Source organism: Numenius arquata, chromosome 14 (assembly GCF_964106895.1).
Source record: "Numenius arquata chromosome 14, bNumArq3.hap1.1, whole genome shotgun sequence".
Taxonomy (NCBI): Eukaryota; Metazoa; Chordata; class Aves; order Charadriiformes; family Scolopacidae; genus Numenius; species Numenius arquata.
In genome coordinates this window covers 17116810-17137352 of record NC_133589.1, presented here as the reverse complement: position 1 = coordinate 17137352, position 20543 = coordinate 17116810, and the positions used below count along the sequence as shown (strand labels likewise).

Sequence of the window (20543 nt, the reverse complement as noted above, 5' to 3'; positions counted from 1 at the left end):
GGATCACAGACGAGGAGTACGTGGCCCCCAAACTTCACAAGCACGAGCATCCCTCTGCACCCCAGGGATGAGGAGAGCTCTGATCTACAAAGAACAGCACTACAAAAAACAGTGGAAGGATTATTTTTTTTTTTTCCCCTCAAGTATACATATAAATTTTAAAGCAACATTTAAGTCTCCGCTCCTTTCAGGGGCGGAATTAACACTCGTCTTCATAAACTCCTTAAAACTCCTTATCCCAACAAGCAGTACATATAGTACATACATATATATGCGCCAGAGCAGAGCAAGATGCAACGCAAAAAAAAAAAAAAAAAAAAAATGCAGAAGAAGACATAATCAGAGCAATTTTGGTTTTATTCTTGCTCATGAATCAATCTTGATTTCCCATTCACGGCAGCCCCTGCTCCCTGCACGACAGCTGTACGCAACGAGGCATCTCTCCTACCTTCGGCCATCAAAGAAGCTCTCTCCCTAACGGGTGATGGTTTAGCCGGGGTTAGGAACAGGCAAGATCAGCGGGAAAGCCTCCACTGCAGCAGCGCTGCGGGAATAAAGGCATCAGCAGATCTGATGAGAACGTAGGAAGCGCTCAAACCAGTGCCAGCAACTCACCGAGTTTAGTCAAACGTGCACACAAGCTCTCCTTCCATCTGCTGAGCTTCAGGGAAGGCTTCCCTTTCAAAAAGCAAAGGCTTTGAATATTAAATTGGGCCCGGGTACCCCACTGAGAAAGCGTGCTTAGATGTCAGCGGTAGCCTGTCGCAAATACCACCATATTTCCAGCATCAGTCTGGAAGGGAGACCACTGACGAGGCAAACAAACACAGCCTCAGAAATAATTACTGGATTGGGAACGTGTAAGGGAATGTAGGCTTTGGCTTCTGGAATTATCCCCCGTGCAAGGAAAGCTTTCGTTTTGCGTAGCAAAAGCCATCTGCAATGCAGATCCTACAGGGAGGGGGGAGAAAAAAAAAAAAACCACCACGACACATAAACCAAAGGGTGGTTTATGTTACCAGACGGAGCCAGATATCCAACACCTTCAAACACTCTGAGGAGCCGGAGAAATTAACGGAGAGCCACCCTCCTGCTCTCTAGCAGACTCATACCAGCACTAAGTGGTCCACAGGCACCCAGAGCCGTGGTCCCAGAGATGCCGTCTAAGCACTATCAGATCCGCAGGCGTCTCCGAGACGCCGGATCAGCAATTAAAGGGAGCGGGAGTGGGGAACATCGCTGCTCCCTTGGCAGCAAGGCTGGAGAGCAGGACCTGCACGTGGGGTGAGAAACGTGGGATTAATTACTCGGATTTGGTGCTGGGAACTGGTGCGCGGTTCCCTCTCCCGGCTGTCAGCTTTTAAGATGTAACGCTCACAGCCTTCATCCCGGGAGAGGGTTGGATATGTGGGGTTTTAATTTCTCTCAGGAAATTCCCAAATTGGTGTTTGGGTACCGCCAAAAGCACACCAAAAATCAGTTTTTAGAACACCAACCATTTGGGGACACGACATGCCAGTTGCAGAAAGTGCAGCCGCTGCTCCGAGGATACACCCACCGATATCCTCCCAGGGCTGCTCTGGGGGAGCCGAGCGATGCAGCCCCCCAAAGACTCCAACCCACTCGAGTTCAGGCTGCTGCCAGCTCCAATTAGCAACGGGACGGTGCTTTCACACAGCCCAGCCAAAGCCCTGACCGCCGGCCAGCCCTTTATTTGCCATTCATCACCCTGCCCTGCCCCGCTCTGTGCTTTTCCCTTTCATCCCATCCTTTGGAAACCCACCAAATACCTTCGGGAAGCTCCTCCTGCTCAATGCCTCTCACTCAGCCCCACAGGGGTATCTCCACCGAGCTCCGGCTCGTTCCTCTGGCACGGTGGCCAAGTCCTGAAGGGGGGCTAGCCCCCAAAAGCTGGCACTGAGAGGGGTCTCCCCGGTCCTGTCCCTGCTTGCTCCTGCCAGCGGCTGTCCCTGCAAACAGGAACTCGCTTATAGCTTCCAGGTTTGGGTGTTGGCTCCGGAGCTGAATTTTCCATCTTCCCAAATCCAAAGAACTTTTAGTTGAAGTATTTGAAAAAATTAAAAAAATAAATAAAAAGATGTGACTATTTCCATTTTCGGGCCCTGCCCTGGGCTGGTGAACGCCTGTATTTCTCAGTGGAGGCACTGTCTGCTCCCCACGCACAGGGGCCCCTTTGTCCGGGGATCAGAAGCCACAGGAGAAGGGATGGAGGAGGCTGCGAGCTCCAGGAATGTACCTTCCCCAGCCTGACACAGCGGTTATTTGAACGGATACCACCAGCGATCCCCTTGTGTGAGGAGGGTACCTGTACAGCCCACTCCGACTGGGGTTTTATTAGGGTTTTTTCCTGGAAGACAGATGTTACAGATGTTCAGAACACGGTTACACGCCTTGTTCATTACTGCTATTGAGTTAAAATAAGAGCACTGGTGCGCTACAAAGAAGAGATGTTAAATAAGTCCTACTGGATGCTGAGAGGCCTCAACAAAACCAGGTGTCTGAAGCTTAAAAGGTTTTTAAATATCCTGATGAAGGAAGGAATCTGCTTGTGAGCACAACCCGTGTTGGTTGTTTGCATCCAGCTGTGGCTGATATTACCCTGACTTTGTGTTTGCCAACTAAACCCCCCTCCAGCAGTTCCTGCATTCAAGACACAGCAGACTAGAGCTGCTCCTTGGTCCAGGCACCTCAGCCCAGCACAGGAAGGACATGGACCTGTTGGAGCGGGGCCAGAGGAGGCCACGGAGATGCTAGGAGGGCTGGAGCCCCTCTGCTGTGAGGACAGGCTGAGAGAGTTGGGGGGGTTCAGCCTGGAGAAGAGAAGGCTCCGGGGAGACCTTAGAGTCCCTTCCAGTCCCTAAAGTGTAAGTAGACAAGTACACAAAGAAGATATGCTGGAGGGAAGGAAAAGAAAAGGCCAGAGTGGTTTATAGGCTCAGAGGTAGATTCTCAGAAGAAGGGAAAAGATGCTGGGATGCAACGAGGTCACCCACCCTTCAGAGTGGACACAGAATCATAGAATGGTAGAGTTAGAAGGAATCCTAAAGCCCATCCAGTGCCACCCCCTGCTCTGGGCAGGGACACCTCCCACCAGACCAGGTTGCTCCAAGCCCCCTCCAACCTGGCCTTGAACCCCTCAGGGATGGGGCAGCCACAGCTTCTCTGGGCAACCTGGGCCAGGCTCTCACCACCCTCACAGCAAAGAAGTTCTTCCCCACATCTCATCTCAATCTCCCCTCTTTCAGTTTAAAACCCTTCATCCCATCACTCCCCTCCTGACCAAGAGTCCCTCCCCATCTCTCCTACAGGCCCCCTATACATTACCTGGCCAGACAGAGGGTTACAGCAGAGGAGAGATGGGAATTGGTGGTGTCGTGGCTTTCAGTGCTGTCGGAACAGTGAAACAGTGCTTTCCTCCGCACTGAAGGCAGAGGGAAGTTGGAGGAGTCCTAGATCAGCGTGTTCCTCAGCCAGGGGGAACATCCCTCAAAGACCTGGCGCAGGGACAGGGCCGAGGAGCCGAGTATCGTCCCTGGACGTAAAGGCCAACTCAACACCGAAGGGGTTGAATGGAAAGCAGCCGACTACGCAAGTTTTCCTGGTTTTGTAACACACCTTCAGCGTCCCGAGCTAGACCATCAAATCTCCAGTGAAGTCACAGCTATTCTCCTACAGAGTCCCCAAGAGAGGGGGGAGAGGGAAAGAGAAGTGGAGCATCTTCAGAAATAAACCCTTCCCCACGTTAAGGCAGACACCACGAGGGACAAGGGTCCATCAGGTCTCACTTTAGCGATGGACCCAAGAACTAGAGAGTACCAGGAAACGCAACAGAACCATCTCTGGCTAAAAATAGGCCAAGCTAATTAAAAAAAAAAACCTTGTTAAAGGGATGCCCAGCAGGAAGCGTAACCCCTTCTTTCTTTACAAAGGGATGATCAATATTGACTGTCTCAGCAGCAAATCCTCAAGATCACTTCAACGTGAGGAACAGCTCAGCTGGTGAGACCCAAAGAAATTTCACTGAATTTCACTGAATTTTTAGAGTTGGAAGGGACCATAAAGATCATCCAGTCCAACTCCCCTGCTGAAGCAGGATTGCCCAGAGCGTGTCAGAGCACGTTACTCAGGGCTGCATCCAGGCGGGTCTTGAAAATCTCCAAAGAAGGGGACTCCACACCCTCCCTGGGCAGCCTGTTCCAGGGCTCTGGCACCCTCACCGGGAAGAGGTTTTTTCTCATATTTGAGTGGAACCTCCTATGTTCCAGCTTGTGCCCGTTGCCCCTCGTCCTCTCACTGGCAACCACTGAAAAGAGTCTGGCTCCCTCCTCCTTCAACCCACCCTTCAGATACTTATAAGCATTGATAAGGTCTCCCCTCAGCCTTCTCTTCTCCAGGCTAAAGAGTCCCAGCTCTCTCAGCCTTTCTTCATAAGGGAGATGCTCCAATCCTTGAATCATCCTCGTTGCCCTTCGCTGGACTCTTTCCAGTAGTTCCCTATCCCTCTTGAATTGGGGAGCCCAGAACTGGACGCACTATTCCAGTTGTGGCCTCACCAGTGCAGAGTAGAGGGGGAGAATGACTTCCCTCGACCTACTGGCCACACTCTTCCCTATGCAGCCCAGGATTCCGTTGGCCTTCCTGGCCACAAGAGCACACTGCTTGCTCATTGTCATTTTGCTGTCTACCAGGACCCCCAGATCTTTCTCTTCAGAACCATCTCAGAAAGTCTCTCTGTACCCAATCCCAGGTTTCTTTTATAGCTGTTTGATGCTGTGCCACGTTAGAGAGCTCTGCCTTCCTTATCCACTGTAACAAATACAGATCAATCTCTTTCAAGTTTAATAAATAGGCACCCTAACAGCTTCGTCTGGATCCGCTTTTTTCCATTCAATTAATACAACGCAATACCACAGCACTGAATTATTGAAGAGAAACACAAGCCAGAGCTTTCACAAACACCCTCGACTCCAATAGCAATTTATTACAAATTAATAGCATGCTGCATTTTCCTCCTGCACCAGGAGAACCGGTGTCCCGGTTTGAAGTAAAACCGAACCCATTTTCTTTTGTGTAACTTTACATCCTAGCTAGGCCTCTTCTAACTCTCTGAAATTAACGGCATATTGTGGAGAAAACTGCTCGTTCTCAGAATGATGAGCCCAATGTTTGTGCCCCGTGCCAAGGGATGGTGAGCAGAGAGGCCCTTGCTTATCCTTATGGCTGTAACAACCAAGGGCAGCCAATTTCGTTATTTGCCCCCTTAGAGGGTCGGAAACGGAAAAAACGTAGAGGGGTCACATCGGTGGGGAGGAGGGGACAGGAGAGGTGACCCAAACCTGACCAACTGGGGTGTTCCATCCCATCTGCCCCACGCTCAGTATAAAGGATGAGGGATCAAAGGGTCAGCCCCTTCCTGCGATGGCCGACGTCCAGAGAGGACCCTGTCTGTCCACCTGCCTTTGATCCCGATCCGTGTGTTCCTGACTCCAGAGCTGGAATTTGGTTCCCATTCGTCACTGAGTCCAGTCTGGGATTCCCCAGTGCCTGCTGGTGACGTGACTGTCATCCTGGGAGCTTGATACGGTTTTGTATATATTGTATCTATTTCATTATTTTCATCTTTATTTTTATTTTAATATTAATTCTTCATTAAAGTAGTTTAGTTCATTCTAAACTTCTGAATCTCCTTATCTCTTTCTCCTCCTCTCTCCTTTTTTTAGGGGGGGGAAGGGGGGGGGGAAGGGCCATCTGTCGGTCCGGTTTTGGTAAATTCAGCCAAAACCACGAAAACCGGCGAGCGAGCTGCACCAGCCACCAAAACTTCCGAGCTGCCAGAAAACACGACGGTCCCAAGCACAAATAAACCTGGGAAGGGAGCGGGAGGGATGGACGACTGACAGAAAAGAAAAAAAAAAAAAAAAAAAAAAAAAGAGAAATCCCTTCTACCCGGAGGGTTTTGAAACATGGTTTGTACAGGAATAATCAGTCTTTCCACATCCTTGCACTTGTTTCAGCGCTCAGTGCGCAGGACAACAGCGCGGTGCGTGTTTATTGCTGCTGAAGTTTCAGAGAAGCGTCACTGTAAGCGGAATTGATTCACGCGCGAGTGTGATAATTCGTTTTTGCACTTTCAAAGTTACATCTGCTCAGCAGGAGGCTTTCAATATTTTTTCACACCCCTGTCCTTAACACCACGCTTGCCCCAAAACGACCCTCTAATGCTCATATTCGAGATTAATCCCAAATTGGAAAAAAAAAACCAACAACAAAACAAACAAAAACAACAAACCAAACATCTTTTCTTCAGCAAATCAATCCAAATGCCAACCGGCTGGAAAGACACTTCCCATTTCACCACGCCATGGCTCTGGAAGAACCTGCAACAAGCCCATCAAGAGCAACATGGGGATTGTGGGGGGCCTGTTTAGAGATGCCCTACCAGACAGTGAGTTCAAAGCTCTTGTTTAATCGCAGAATGGTTTGGGTTGGAAGGGATGACCTTAAAGCTCATCCAGTGCCACCCCGTGCCCTGGGAAGGGACACCTCCCACCACACCAGGTTGCTCCAAGCCCCCTCCAACCTGGCCTTGAACCCCTCCAGGGATGGGGCAGCCACAGCTTCTCTGGGCAATGAGCTCCTTGCTAGAAATCACCCGAGCGTGTTGATCCTCCAAATAGTTGAAGGCAAATGCCCCAGTGCCCGGTGTTCGGATGACGTTACACTCCACAGCAGACAGACAGACACCTCCAGCAGCCAAGAGCCGCTCTGAGCGGCAAACCCCCCCAGAACCACAGCTGAGAGCAGACACCAAACCAGAAGGGATTTTCCCTCGACGACTTTTCTGTTTCCAATGTACATTTAGGAAGGAACTTTCCTGATAAACAGGAAAACGCGCAGCCACCACCACAACTGCTCTACCGCCTTTATCATCTCCATAATTAAACGCACCCTGTTTCCTCCTCCCAACACAGAGCAGCGACTTTCATAAAACCAAACCCAGCAGAAAACTCACCTCCATTTTTGATAGCTCTGATCCCCCGATGGAAATCTTCGAAGCTGATGACTCCAAGTCCGCTCGGATCGAGGTACTTCGTTAGGTCCTTTACCTGCAACCACAAAAGCAGCGTTACCCACAGAGTCCTTTGGGGACACAGCATCTTCCAGAGAAACACCTTCTAACAGATTTTTCCTCCTTACAAGGAAAAGATTTGAGCTGATAGCAGTGAATTTCTTAAATTGACACCAAACTGTGGCTGTTCTCCTTGAAGGGAACATAAGTAATCAGTACAGAAGGGTTAATTAGTACTTGTCTGGCGCTGAAACTATTGATTAGTCTTGAAACGTAGGTTGGGGCAGTATTTCTTGCAACATGGTCCTTCTCAGCCAGGGATTTGTTTATTTTTATGTTTCCTAAAGAGGTCCTATCTTAATTGGGAAAACTGAGTAATAGGCTGCCCAGTAGGAGGCCCCAATTAAGAGGATTCGGTGATAATGAACTGTTCCACGTTACAAATTTAGGCCATACAATTGAAACATTTTCCCAATTAGACAATGCCCGAGGGGGAAGGAATCACGTCAGCCAGCGAGGATTAGGATGTGGGTGCTGAAGCAGGCACACAGACGGAGCAAGGGACACTTGCGAGACCCGGCGAGGACCATCTGGGCACTTCGAACAGAACAGGCTACAGTTTGAGGGCAAAACCGAAATCAGTCCTCAAGGTCCAACCAAAGCCTTCAAAAAAGTGCTTTTGGTCCCTTCCTCCCAGTCTGCCACCAACCTGCCCTTCAGAAAACCCTTTACACCAGCAATGCTTCTCAAACTGGGACAATCCAACAAGTTTTTCTGCTTCAAAAAACCACAGACCCTCATTTTAAAAGGCATTGAGGCACATTTGTGTATTTTAGAATCATAGAATGGTTAGCGTCGGAAGGAACCTTAAAGACCATCCAGTGCCATCCCCTGCCCTGGGCAGGGACACCTCCCACCACACCAGGTTGCTCCAAGCCCCCTCCAACCTGGCCTTGAACCCCTCCAGGGATGGGGCTGCCACAGTTTCTCCGGGCAACCTGGGCCAGGCTCTCACCACCCTCACAGCAAAGAAGTTCTTCCCCACATCTCATCTCCATCTCCCCTCTTTCAGTGCAAAACCATTACCCCTCGTCCTATTGCTACACCCCCTGACAAAGAGTCCCTCCCCAGCTCTCCTGTAGCCTCCCTTCAGATATTGGAAGGCCGCTCGAAGGTCTCCCCAGAGCCTTCTCTTCTCCAGGCTGAACCCCCCCAACTCTCTCAGCCTGTCTTCAGAGAAGAGGTGCTCCCATCCCTTTGATCGTTTTCGTGGCCCTCCGCTGGACCCGTTCCAATAGGTCCATGTCCTTCCTGTGTTGAGGACTCCGAAGCTGGACACGGTACTCCACAGTGACTCCATTTTAGAGCCACCTCCTTCAGCTCAGAAGCCCAGGAGGGAACAGGGTGTTAAGAGGTGACATTAGCTCCGTACTCAAAGGCTGCCCAAACCACTGCCCCGCCAAACACATCACCCTCTCCTCCTCCTCCTCCTCCTCCTCTGGAGCTGAGGCACCGGAGAAGTCTTCAGGTGGTCTGCACTGTTGGATTTGTGCTCTCATGAACACAATGGGTTGCCTTTTGACTCACTGGGGGGATCTCTCAGGTTTAGATTGTTCTTGCACAAAAAAAAAAAAAGAAAGAGATGGTGACTCACCAAACCTCTCCTTCCAGGGAAGGAAACCTCCCATCTAAGAGAAGACTTGACATCTAAGGGTGAGGAGGAACACAGAGTCTGGTGGTGCTCAGAGCTGCCCGACTCCTTACACATCAGCAGGGGGCTTGGTTTGCTCTGTTTTGCTTTTCTTAAACCCAGTCTGGGTTTATACAGGAAAATCACGCTCAGAGCCGTTCACCTGCCTGTCCCCGTGGCTCCCAACGCGATGGAGGAGGCAGGGACATGGCTCTGCTGTGGATATCCCACCTCCTCACAGCAGCGGTGGGGACCACAGGGCTGAGACCATAAAAAAAAGCCCTCTATGGGGTTGCCACGAGGGAACCCCCAAACCCCAGCACGGCACAGAGTTGCCCGCCCGCCGGCTTACGCCATCATGAACAGGGAGAAGACAACACAAGCACCTTTGCTGGTTTTCTGGGGGACCTTTTTTGGTAGACAGATCACAAAACGGCTGAACTCACACATTGACTTGGATGAGTCAAGCTTCTCGTACGTTAATCGAAAGGTATCTTAGACTAATAAAAACAACTCTCAGGAACGTGTTGGTTCCACTTAGTGCATCTGGCAGCTTCTCTGGAGTTCAAAAGCTGTAGCTGAATTTGTTATCTGTGTATATAGATAACAGAAATGCAAGTGACATTTAAGGAGACTCAATGAGCCTGTAAGTATTACCATGACACAGCCCGAAGAACAGTTTCTGTAAAGACCCAGCCGTGGTGACACAGGGGACATGCCAGGCAGGGGCTCACAGCGCGGGCAAATTGGAGCCCTCGTGCCAATGCCCCAGCAAAGCACCTCTCTTGGGCAAAAAAAAAAAAAAGAGACAGAGCAGGTGGATAAGCGTTTTGCTTATGCAAAAGAGCCACCTATGTATTTAAATTAAGCTGTGAGCAGGGGGAAATGAGTGGAAATGCTTCTTAAAACTTCAAAACCCTGACATTAAAGATGGAAACGAACAAAAGCCACGCAACTGATGAAGCTCCAGCCCATGGTAGTATGTCCGTGCTGATCCAAACCTGCCTGTCTTTGCTGCCCAGCATCCCCAGTGAGGGGTACGGGGATGCTGGGGGGGACACCCCTGCGGGGGGAGACAGCCCTTTAGTGCCCACAAGCACCTGAACCTGCCTCCGGGGCTGCTCCTGAAGCTCACTCCCTGCTCCGTACAAGAGCATCGGGGAACGGCTAACGACAGCTCCAGCATCTCGCTCCCGGGTTGTAACTGCCAGTATTCTCCATTTTGATGTCTAGGCTAAAAACCCTGCCTTATTAGGGCAGATGGAAAAAAAAACCACAACAAACAAAAACCTGGAGAATTGTGGCTCAAACAGTTTTAGACTAGCAAAATCTTGGCAGTTGTGCAGTCGCAGATTTGTTGCTTTTTAGCTGAAGACTAATTTGCAAGAGCGGAGCAGTTAACACCTATTAGCACAGCGGCAAAAGTTAACGCTCTGCCCAACTCCAGTGTTAAACTAAACCCAGGGAGATACAAACCACAGTCACGGGGAGGCGCCTCCTTTTCGCCAGCAAGAAATATTCAAAATAAAAGTTTTGCTTAATGTGTTTGTAGCTGGTTATAAACTCTCCTCGAAGAGGAGCGAGCAGCTAGAAATCCAGAGCATTAAGGAGTCAGAGAGGATGACGTGGTTTAAACAGCTGATAGAAATCCTGGTGGAAAGCGAGAGGTTTAAACTGCCATAAATCAATCTCCCTTAAGCTGAGCGCAGACACGAGCCTGCGGGAGCAGAATTGGTGAGAGCTGCTGACGGGGCCGCGCTCGCCCCTGTGCCGGGGACACGGCACAGCCTGGACTGATGCCGGGACAAGCTCCTGGCACAAATCCGTAAGGGATTTCTCCTGGTAAGAGCCGTGGAGAGGGAAGGAGACCGGGGAGGAAGAGGGAGGTCATCTCAACAACACAGCAAGAACTACTCACTGCAGCAACCCCCCCACCATGTCACCTATCCATGGCAGGGGCTTGGAACTAGATGGTCCTTAAGGTCCCTTCCAACCCAAACCATTTTATGATTCCGTATTAAAGAGCTCTACGGGCAGGGCGTTTCACCTTCCAAACCCAACCAGGTTTACTGCCAACCAACACATATCTCCACGGTACACGCACACCAGCACCGTGCCCGGCTGCTGTACGGCTTTTCGCAGCCTCCCCACGAGCAGGAGCACAAAGGCAGCCTTCCTTGCTTTGACGCAGTGCAATTAGTGATTTCAAGCCTCAGCTAAGCCAGCGGCGACAACTCCAAATTCAAATGAACACGAGGGCTTGGCAGCCGCACAACGAAAGGTTCTTGGGGTGGTGAGGGATTCCTCAGCTGTGAGTGGTCCTGCTAAGGAGGCTGGAGGAAGAGGAAAAGGAAGCTCCAGGCCTTTTTCCTCTTTACCTTACGGATGCTCCATGTCTCCACCAGGCAGCAGCTGGATTCAGCAGAACAACTTATCCACTGTGCTTGTTTTAAGTGTTGATCTCTAAAGGGAAGGCTGTGCTGGCCAAGCGGCCCCCTCCTTGTAACCCCTGAGCCTGCCAGAAGCTTTCCTTCATGTTCTGGCAGGGACTGGGGCTGAATCAGCTTCCAAAAATAAATTCTTCTAAGGGGTGAAATGAGGGTGGGAGTTTTCCAGTCAGGCACCCCAAGAGGAAGAGCCAGCAGAGCTCAGCTCCTACAGGCGTAAGGTATCTGATACAGATGATGCTTCCAGCCTGGCCACAACCAGGGTCACCTCTTGTCCTCCATGCCACAAACTCGTTATTTGATGACACCACAGTGAGAGTAATAACGTGGCATTTCAGTACTGCTTTACTCTCACAGGCCCTGGAAGCAAATCCAAAGGAGACAGAGAGGAGGAATCCATACTGCCATCTTCCTGATACAATATCCACAAATAGCCAAGGCAGGCCAAAGCAGGATGTGGCTCCCACCAAGAACTTGGGGACTTCCAGCCTCACACATGCTGCGAGAAGCAAAGAAGATGCTTTTGCCTTCAAGTTGCTCCCTCCTTTCCTCGGAAAGGATTTGGACTCTGGTCTCAGTCTTCTGAGTAACAAGACAAGCACCAAGGTAAGTCACGGGAAACCGAGTGAGGGTGAAGATCTGCTCTGCTCAACAGAGGACTTCTACTCTCTGGCCCCCAAAGGGACCAACCTGGATTGGTCCTGAACATAATCCACGTGGATTATGCCCAAAAAGAACCTAGAGAGCTGTTTAAAAAGACACCAAGAGACCTGTCCAGATAAGGAACAACATGCCAGAGACTCACCAAGAGCCTGGCTGAACCAGGCATCTGGCTCAGCATATTTTGGCCACTTGAGCAAATAGTGACAGACCAGCCCATCCAGGAAAAAGTCCACAAAACCAGTAAGCCCAGTCCAGATTCTGACTGGGTAACACAGCATGCTTATTGTTGGCTGGGCCTTGACTTTAGCCCAACCTTTAAACACAACCACCAGAGGAAGACCTTCATTGAGGAACTGGTTGCCATTGGCCTGATGGCAGCAGCCAGCACTGGCTGGGGACTGGTGCAAAAGGCAGCAGTTACCTGTGAGCGGTTCATAATTCTTATAAAAAAAAACCCTATTTCTACAGAGAGGCAAAGGTTTAGGCTAAAAAGTGAGCGCTGAGGCGCTCAGACTGGAGCTTTGAAAGCAGCTGCTCAGCACAAGGGTGGGTTGGGTACATTCCAGCCACGAGGTTGTGGTGGGCAGAGAAAATACGTGGTCACACATGTACCTCCTGGCTGACTCCAGTTACCCGCCCCTCTGGTTCCAATCACCAGGCTGGGCAAGCTGGGCTGTGCACAGAAACCCCCTCGACATGATCGTGCAGATGCCCAGGCTGAGTGGAGAATGAATGGGCTGAGAGCAGCCCTGAGGAGAAAGAACTTGGGGGTCTTGGTGGGTGAGAAGCTCAACATGACCCAGCAACGTGCGCTGTCAGCCCAGAAAGCCCCCCGCACCCTGGGCTGCATCCCCAGCAGCGTGGCCAGCAGGGCGAGGGGGGGGGATTCTGCCCCTCTGCTCCGCTCTGGGGAGACACCCCCCCAGTGCTGCCTCCAGCTCTGGGGCCACCAACAGCAGAAGGACATGGAACTGTTGGAGCGGGGCCAGAGGAGGCCACGGAGATGCTGGGAGGGCTGGAGCCCCTCTGCTGGGAGGACAGGCTGAGAGACTTGGGGGGGTTCAGCCTGGAGAAGAGAAGGCTCTGGGGAGACCTTAGAGCCCCTTCCAGTCCCTCAAGGGGCTCCAGGAAAGCTGGGGAGGGACTCTGGATGAGGGAGGGGAGCCCTAGGAGGAGGGGGAAGGGTTTGACACTGAAAGAGGGGAGATGGAGCTGAGATGTGGGGAAGAACTTCTTTGGTGTGAGGGTGGTGAGAGCCTGGCCCAGGTTGCCCAGAGGAGCTGTGGCTGCCCCATCCCTGGAGGGGTTCAAGGCCAGGTTGGAGGGGGCTTGGAGCCACCTGGTCTGGTGGGAGGTGTCCCTGCCCAGGGCAGGGGGTGGCACTGGGTGGGCTTTAAGGTCCCTTCCAACCCAAACCATTCTATGATTCTATGTCAGCAGGGACCAGGGCAGGGAAAGACCATCCCGCTGCATGGCTCAAGGGGAGCAGAGCTCTGCTATGGATGGAAGGAACAGGGAGACCTTGGACCCCTGACACCTACACAGCCCCACCCCAGTTCCATGCACTTCTTACCACCACCTCTTCCCAAACTATTTAACAATAGGCAATTTTTGTCTCCTCAATATTACAGGAGACTCATAGGTTTGAGGACCTTACCCTTGTTTCTTCCCCTCCAGAAGAAATATGAACCTTTGTGGTCAAATTTAAACAGACAGTGAGGCAGGACCAGACAAGGAAGGAGGGTCAAGACAAGCTGCAGCTTCAGCATCGTCTTCCAAGGGGCCCATTTCCACCTGGGGCCTTTGAGGAACATCTACTGAAGGAATGCAGCCAGCCCTTCGATGGGCAAGGACCCTGGGCAAGCACAAGGAGAAGCACAGCCCTTCCCCAGCTCTGTTAACAGGCCAGAATGGTTTCCAAATCATTTCTATAGCTCTTTAATCAGCTCTGCGTGATTAAGCACAATGGACGCAGACATCGTTCCCCACACTTCTGGGTGCTTGGCTTGGACGTGGACCCTGAAGCATCACAAACAGAAAATAAAATTTCACTTTTAATCCAATGCTGAAGCTTTTTCCATCATTTTCTCCAGCTGGACCACGCTGCCCTGCGCTGCCTGTACGCTCTGCCGCTCGGGTCTCTGCCCGGTTTGGTGCAAGGCTCCACGCTGTGCTAAACACACCCAAAGCCAGCCTTTACCTCCTGTTGGGTCTTTAAAAAGGCTGCTCAAAGCACCCCATTCCAGGTTTTTGGATTGCAGCAGAGTCTGGTTCACAAGGACCTGTCTGCAGAACAGCCCACCATGTCCAGCAGCGCCTTGCCTGCTTCTTGCTGCCAGTAGGAAGGGTCTCAAGGAGGGACAACACACGGGATGGCAGGAGCAGAGCCCTGCCAGCCAGCACGTGCCACCATGCTTTCTCTGCTAGTTAACAACTTGGAGAGTTTCATGCAGAACAGAGGACCAAAAATGTCCTAAAATGCAGCGGGTCTTGGAGTTGTAAACACAGGGAACTCATCGACACTGAATAACCAGGTCCAGACCAATTCTGGGTACGCAGGAGCCCACAAAATCTCCTTGACTGAGACAGGACACGAAAATCCAGGCACCTCTCACCAGGCACCTCCGACTACCCTCTTCTGGCTGCAAGAAGCCCAAATCTGCTCTGAACACCTTTTACCTTTGGGGAGAAAAAAAAACAGTATTACAGGTCACACCCCTGACCCCAAACAGAGAGAGAGCCGAGTGTCACATTGGCGTAAACGCCAAATAGATGGAGTTTTTAGGTAGCCATACTCTGAAGTGCTCAGGCCAGATGCTCTCTTCGCGTCCAGCCAGATCTTTGGCCTGAAGCAGCACACGGAACCGTCACGGAGCGAGCACACACGATGTAAAAATCTCCCGTGGTTATGCAAAGGTGGATGCAGCATCTCTGCTCTCTGCATCTAACCGAAGGGCACGAGCCGACGTATACTCCTTTGTTTGTAAAATCCCACTTTTGTCTCTCAAGGCTGAACCCATCCTTTCAAGAGAAAAAAAAAAAAAAAACCACAACAAAAAAAAACCCAAACAGCATTTTTTAAATGCTAATTACGGAAGTCAGAGTAGTTGTATTTTTTTAATCTTTGGGAAATGTGCAAACACGTTGGAGCTGCTGAACCTCCTGCAGCCAAACCCCGGAGCAGTCGTGCCACTTGCCAAAGACGCAGCTGTCCCTGCAGAGCCGCTCTCTTTAGACCGTGCACTCGCTAAATCAATGGGTCGCCACGTCATCGGCTGAAACGACCTGATCCCCGTTAATGCAGCATTTGTCTGGGTTAAAGCCACGTCTATCCCCCCTCCCCGTGCAGGGTGCTGAGAGAGCGTTAACGTGCCGACAACGCGAGCGTAACTCGATGTTGCTTCATGCCACGTAGTTCCCAGGCGGCTGCTGTCATCTGGACCATGGCGGCGCCGATCCCGAAGCCGGGAACACCATTTCCAGCCCTTCACTTCTGCGGCTTCCACTCACCCTGCTTGTTTACGCTGATGAAGGCCGGTAACTCAGGATTACGCCGGCTCCAGCGATGTTTATAGCAACCGACGCCGTAATTTGTTGGAGGATCTGGCACTAGAGAAAGCAGGCAGAACCCCAGAGCAGGCTTCTATTCGGCTGCAATTACACCTAATTAACTAACCTTTAAAACACCCTCAAGGGGGGCAGATCTCATTACAGGGAGAAGCAGTGGTCAATTGTGAGTAAGCAGCGCAAGAGCTGCATTATTTATTCTGTACTTATCCCGGGCTGCTGGGAGCGTGTTGTGCTCTGAGCCTCATCAGAAGCTCCAGGAGGAGATCAGCCAAGAAGGTTGGGTCTGGTCAAGTCTCTTTAAAGGTCCACCATCAACGTCCATCCCTAACCTTCCTCCCTGTCCTTGCTGTCACTTGGGTCCCAGGGGCTTCAAACACGGCAGGGCCCTCTGCTATCAGTCTAGTGCCTGCAACCAAGAATGGAGGCATCTTTCCAAGAAGGAGAAAACAGTTCAGCCTGGCTTATTCTCATCTCTTCCTGCTACAGAAGAAATAATCGAGCCTACTATGCAAGGCAGAAGGGGAATAAGCCTCCCAGGGTTCTCCATCAGCCTGCAAGCATTTAAAGAGCTGGAATGGGACAGGGATCGCCCACAAACCAAGGGAGAGAAGCCCCAGCAGCACCATCATTTCCTTGAAACAAACTGAGCAAGTTCCCCACTGGGAACAAGCTCCTGTCCTTTCCGACCTGCCCCGGATGACGATATCCTCACCATTTAACCCATCCACTCCCTTAACAAATCCTCCTTCCTCCTATTCATCCAAGACAAAAGCTGCTCTGCCTGCCACCGACTGTTGTGGTTTTTTTTTTTGGTGCATGTCACCTACTTTGGGCGGTTTCTACCCCAACCTTGCACCCAAGCCAACTTTGGCCCCAAACCACAAGGCACAATGCCACTCACCAGCCTCTCCCGGGGCAGTGGGATCTTTCTGCAGGCGCAGGAAATACCAGAGGAGAGAGACGTGAATACACAACAAACAGGAGAGAACTCCCTTCCCCAGCAAACTATTACTCTCCCTTTTTGGAAGGGGAAGGAAGAAGTCTCCGAGTCCACCCTGAACCAAGAAGAAACCCAGAGTTGATGCAGAGGAACCAGTCTCCCATGTTTCACTCCCAGAGCCACACGCATCGGGAGGGTGCAAAGGAAACAACACTCCAAATTCCTTCCAACGCTCAAAATTCAACAGGAAGAAGAAAGAGAAGCCAGAATTTGTTTTAAAGAGCTGGCGGCCAGAAAAGCCTGAGGACCCAGCCCATCCTGCCCACCCTTGTGGGCAGAACAAACCAGTGCATCCAGCCAGCCCCTGGGCACATAGCATGGAGCAGGGTGTCTTTGCCAGCCCAGATCACTCAAATTCAGCAGTTTTGGGGCTTTTTACCTGCTGGTACAAGTCCCTCTGGTCTGTACTACGTAACAGGCATGAGAATGGGATTTTTTTGGACCAACCCTTCCAGCTCCAAGGCTTATCTGCAGGCAGCCTTAACACCTCTACACTCAGCACGGGTTCAGGAGCCTCGCTTGGTCGTGTTAAGTGTGTTCTCAAACACGACTATTTTCAAACCGTCGATCAACTGTTGTCACTGAAGCATAAAAACATTAAGAAACAGCTTCAAGGATGGTTTGGAAACATGAACAGGAACCTACGTTACACTGCAATGGTTTTATCCAAATTTAATTGCATTTGTCACAAGTGTTGCAGATTTCCTGTCGCTACCTAAGGGCTCAAAGGCTTCGGCAGCGACGCTCTACGATAAACATATTCATTTGTTCAATGGAACTCAGGAAGTTTTCTTCCTCCACCCTCCACAACATTTGAAGGCTTTGTTTCTAGCTTTTGTTCCTCTAGTGACATCCGGAAACTTGTTCTCACCCTTCCAAACACACAGGCAGGAGACTGGATCAAAAGGAAAAAAAAATAAGGTTTAGTGCTAGGTGACTTCTTACATAAAGCGCATGCATTAACGTAGGCTGGAGCCACCCCTGGGGGAAGAGCAAAGCGCCACCACCGAAGTCACCCTGGGCTCGAGGCGGGACGGCGCAGAACTGGGGCAGAGAACCCACGCAGGACTTCAGAGCTCATCTGCAGAGACAAAAACCAACCCAAGAAAACACGCCAGGAGGTCGCATAGTAAAGATGAGGCATTTTAAGATGCTGAACATTTTGCAGTGCCTGGTCTAGTTTCAGGTAAAGTCCCCTGCAAGAAACCCAGGTATTTCTGTGATGGGGCTGTTTGGTCACAAAACAGACTGTCTGGGCTTATAAATCCAGCTTTTCCTTCCATTTCCCCCAACCAGGTTAGAAAGCAGCACAAAAACCCCATGGCACATCCCAGAATAAATCCACTCACTAGTTCAGGACTTGCTTTTAATACTCACCCTCTCCAAAATACACCATACACGCTCTGATCTCTAAAACAAGATCATAATAACAAAAAAAAACAGGAGAAACCCATTACTGCCAACGAAGAAAAACTGGGGCAGCAATTTGGAATCTCTCAACTCGCAAACCCTGGGAATTTGGTGAGCACAGGAAGCCTCTCGGGCTGCAGAGGTGAAGCAGAAGCGCAAGACACGGACCTGTCCCAGCCAGTCCCCAGTTAAATGTCAGATATCCCAGCGTGAGAGAGCTGCCCCGGCCAGACAGAGCCTGCCACACTGTCAAAACTAACCTTATCGTAATACAAACAAGCACGATTCAGAGACCGGCAAAGCATAAAGGCTCGTATTCATTTTTAGAACTGCTTCAAATTATTTCCCTCCTTTTGGCAACCCCTCACGCGGCCTTCAGAAAGGGCTATTTGTGCAAAGGCAAGTACACAAAGCAGATATGCCCCAGGCAGGGGAAAAAAAAAAAAAAAAAAAAAGTCCAGAATGGTTTATGGGCTCAGAGGTAGATTGTCAGAAGAAGGGAGAAGATGCAGGGATGCAACCAAGTCAACCACCCCTTCAGAGGGGACACAGAATCATAGAATGGTTTGGGTTGGCAGGGACCTTAAAGCCCATCCAGTGCCACCCCCTGCCCTGGGCAGGGACACCTCCCACCACACCAGGTTGCTCCAAGCCCCCTCCAACCTGGCCTTGAACCCCTCCAGGGATGGGGCAGCCACAGCTTCTCTGGGCAACCTGGGCCAGGCTCTCACCACCCTCACACCAAAGAAGTTCTTCCCCACATCTCAGCTCAATCTCCCCTCTTTCAGTGTCAAACCCTTCCCCCTCCTCCTAGGGCTCCCCTCCCTCATCCAGAGTCCCTCCCCAGCTTTCCTGGAGCCCCTTGAGGGACTGGAAGGGGCTCTAAGGTCTCCCCGGAGCCTTCTCTTCTCCAGGCTGAACCCCCCCAACTCTCTCAGCCTGTCCTCCCAGCAGAGGGGCTCCAGCCCTCCCAGCATCTCCGTGGCCTCCTCTGACCCTGCTCCAACAGCTCCATGTCCTTCTGATGCTGAAGACTCCAGAGCTGGACACAGTGCTCCAGGTGGGGTATCCCCAGAGCGGAGCAGAGGGGCAGAATCCCCCCCCTTGCCCTGCTGGCCACGCTGCTGGGGATGCAGCCCAGGGTGCAGGGGGCTTTCTGGGCTGCCAGCGCACGTTGCCTCTGTGTTCCGGGCTCTCAGTCCAATCTCTCCCACCAGCATCCCTCCTCCATTCACTACACCTCCGCCACATCACCCACGCTGCCAGTCCCTGCGATGCCACCAAGGGATGGATGGTCGAAGTCCAAGAACAAGTTGCCCATTGCACACCATGGTCTCCAGCCCCCTCCTGTCACACACCAGGGTCTCCAGCATCTCCCTTGGACTTTTCAGGTCAAGTAGCCTCCTACAAACCTTCCTTCTTCTCCCTGCATCCTTCTGCTGCGCTCCTGCCAGCACAGTAGTCCCAGAGCTCCAAGTAGTCAGGAGGGTATTAGCTCATTGCTGCATCCATTTAGCAGGCGTAGGAAAAAATTCCACTAGGACATCCAAATTTTATGTTTCGCCCCCCCCACCCCCCCAGCTGCAATCTCCTCACGCACATGCAGTGAGCAAGGCGAAAAACTGCCATTCCCCTGGAAAAAATTAAGGAATGTGGCCATGCAAAAGGCAACAGATGCCTTTTAATCTCTCCATAGCCAAAGGCGTGAAAGCCACACGGTCCCAATCAGCTTTTAAAGCCGAAGTGGAACTAAACATTATTTTCCTGTTTAAAGAGTTTCACTTTCAACACAGCTATACTTTCCCCAAGCAGGAGAAGGGCCCCTCAAGCAGCCCTGCATTTTTTGGGGGCCGCAGAACCAGGGAGCAGCCGCGTGGATCCCAGTCCGGCACCGTGCCCCGCATCCCACACCGCAGCCAACGCTCACCGCTCTTTTCCTGCCTTTCACAGCTTCTGTTCTCTCGAAAAACTCTCGGTTTGGGCTCCTTTTACCTCCTGTGCGTTTCGTTCGAGCCCAGTTTCCTACTGCACTCTGGCAAATGGATTTTCCACAGGGCTGTCGGCTCCGCTGAGTCTTGCCAGATTAGGCTGCTTCCAGCACCAGGTCCTCTCCCTTCGGATTTTACTCCTTCTCAGGGGAAAGAAATGAGCAGGAACAGCCCCACGGGCTGCAAACTGAAAACCCCTTTCCAGAAGCAGCAGCGACTCGAACTCAACATAACGCTACTGGTATTTCACCGAGGGATATCGCAGCAAAGGGAAAAGCAGCTCTTTTTTTTTCCCCTGAAGATCTACAATGCGTTATTAAAAAAAAACCAAACTATCAGAAGGCCACCAGGCTGCTCACAATGTAACCTCACAGAGGGACGTTCAGCCCACCAAACAAAGCCCGGCCACCAGCCCCTTGTAAGGCTGACAGCAGCGCTGCTCTGCCCATACAGCACCACGGGATGTCCCCAGAGCTGCCACTGTCCCAGGCCAGGACCCTGGTGGCCTCTGTGGTGCTGGGAACACACCAGAGCCAGAAGCCACGCAGGCAACACCAGAGTTGGTGTCATTTAAGCAAGGACTGGAAGGTCCCAAAGAGTGGTGCTCAATGGATTTAAATCCAGCTGGCGGCCGGTCACAAGTGGTGTGCCTCAGGGCTCAGCGTTAGGACCATTTCTGTTTAAC

The 20543-nt window shown here is 51.4% G+C and overlaps 1 protein-coding gene across 3 annotated transcripts in view; it reads right to left on the bottom strand.

The window, feature by feature from the left end:
• Positions 1 to 20543, bottom strand: part of RAB11FIP3 (RAB11 family interacting protein 3) — an 82875-nt gene that overhangs the window by 52758 nt on the left and 9574 nt on the right. For all 3 annotated transcript variants that reach the window (XM_074158826.1, XM_074158828.1, XM_074158827.1), the window contains exon 2: positions 7034 to 7127. The gene's annotated coding sequence lies outside the window, so the exon portion shown is untranslated. The remainder of the gene's footprint in view (positions 1 to 7033; positions 7128 to 20543) is intronic.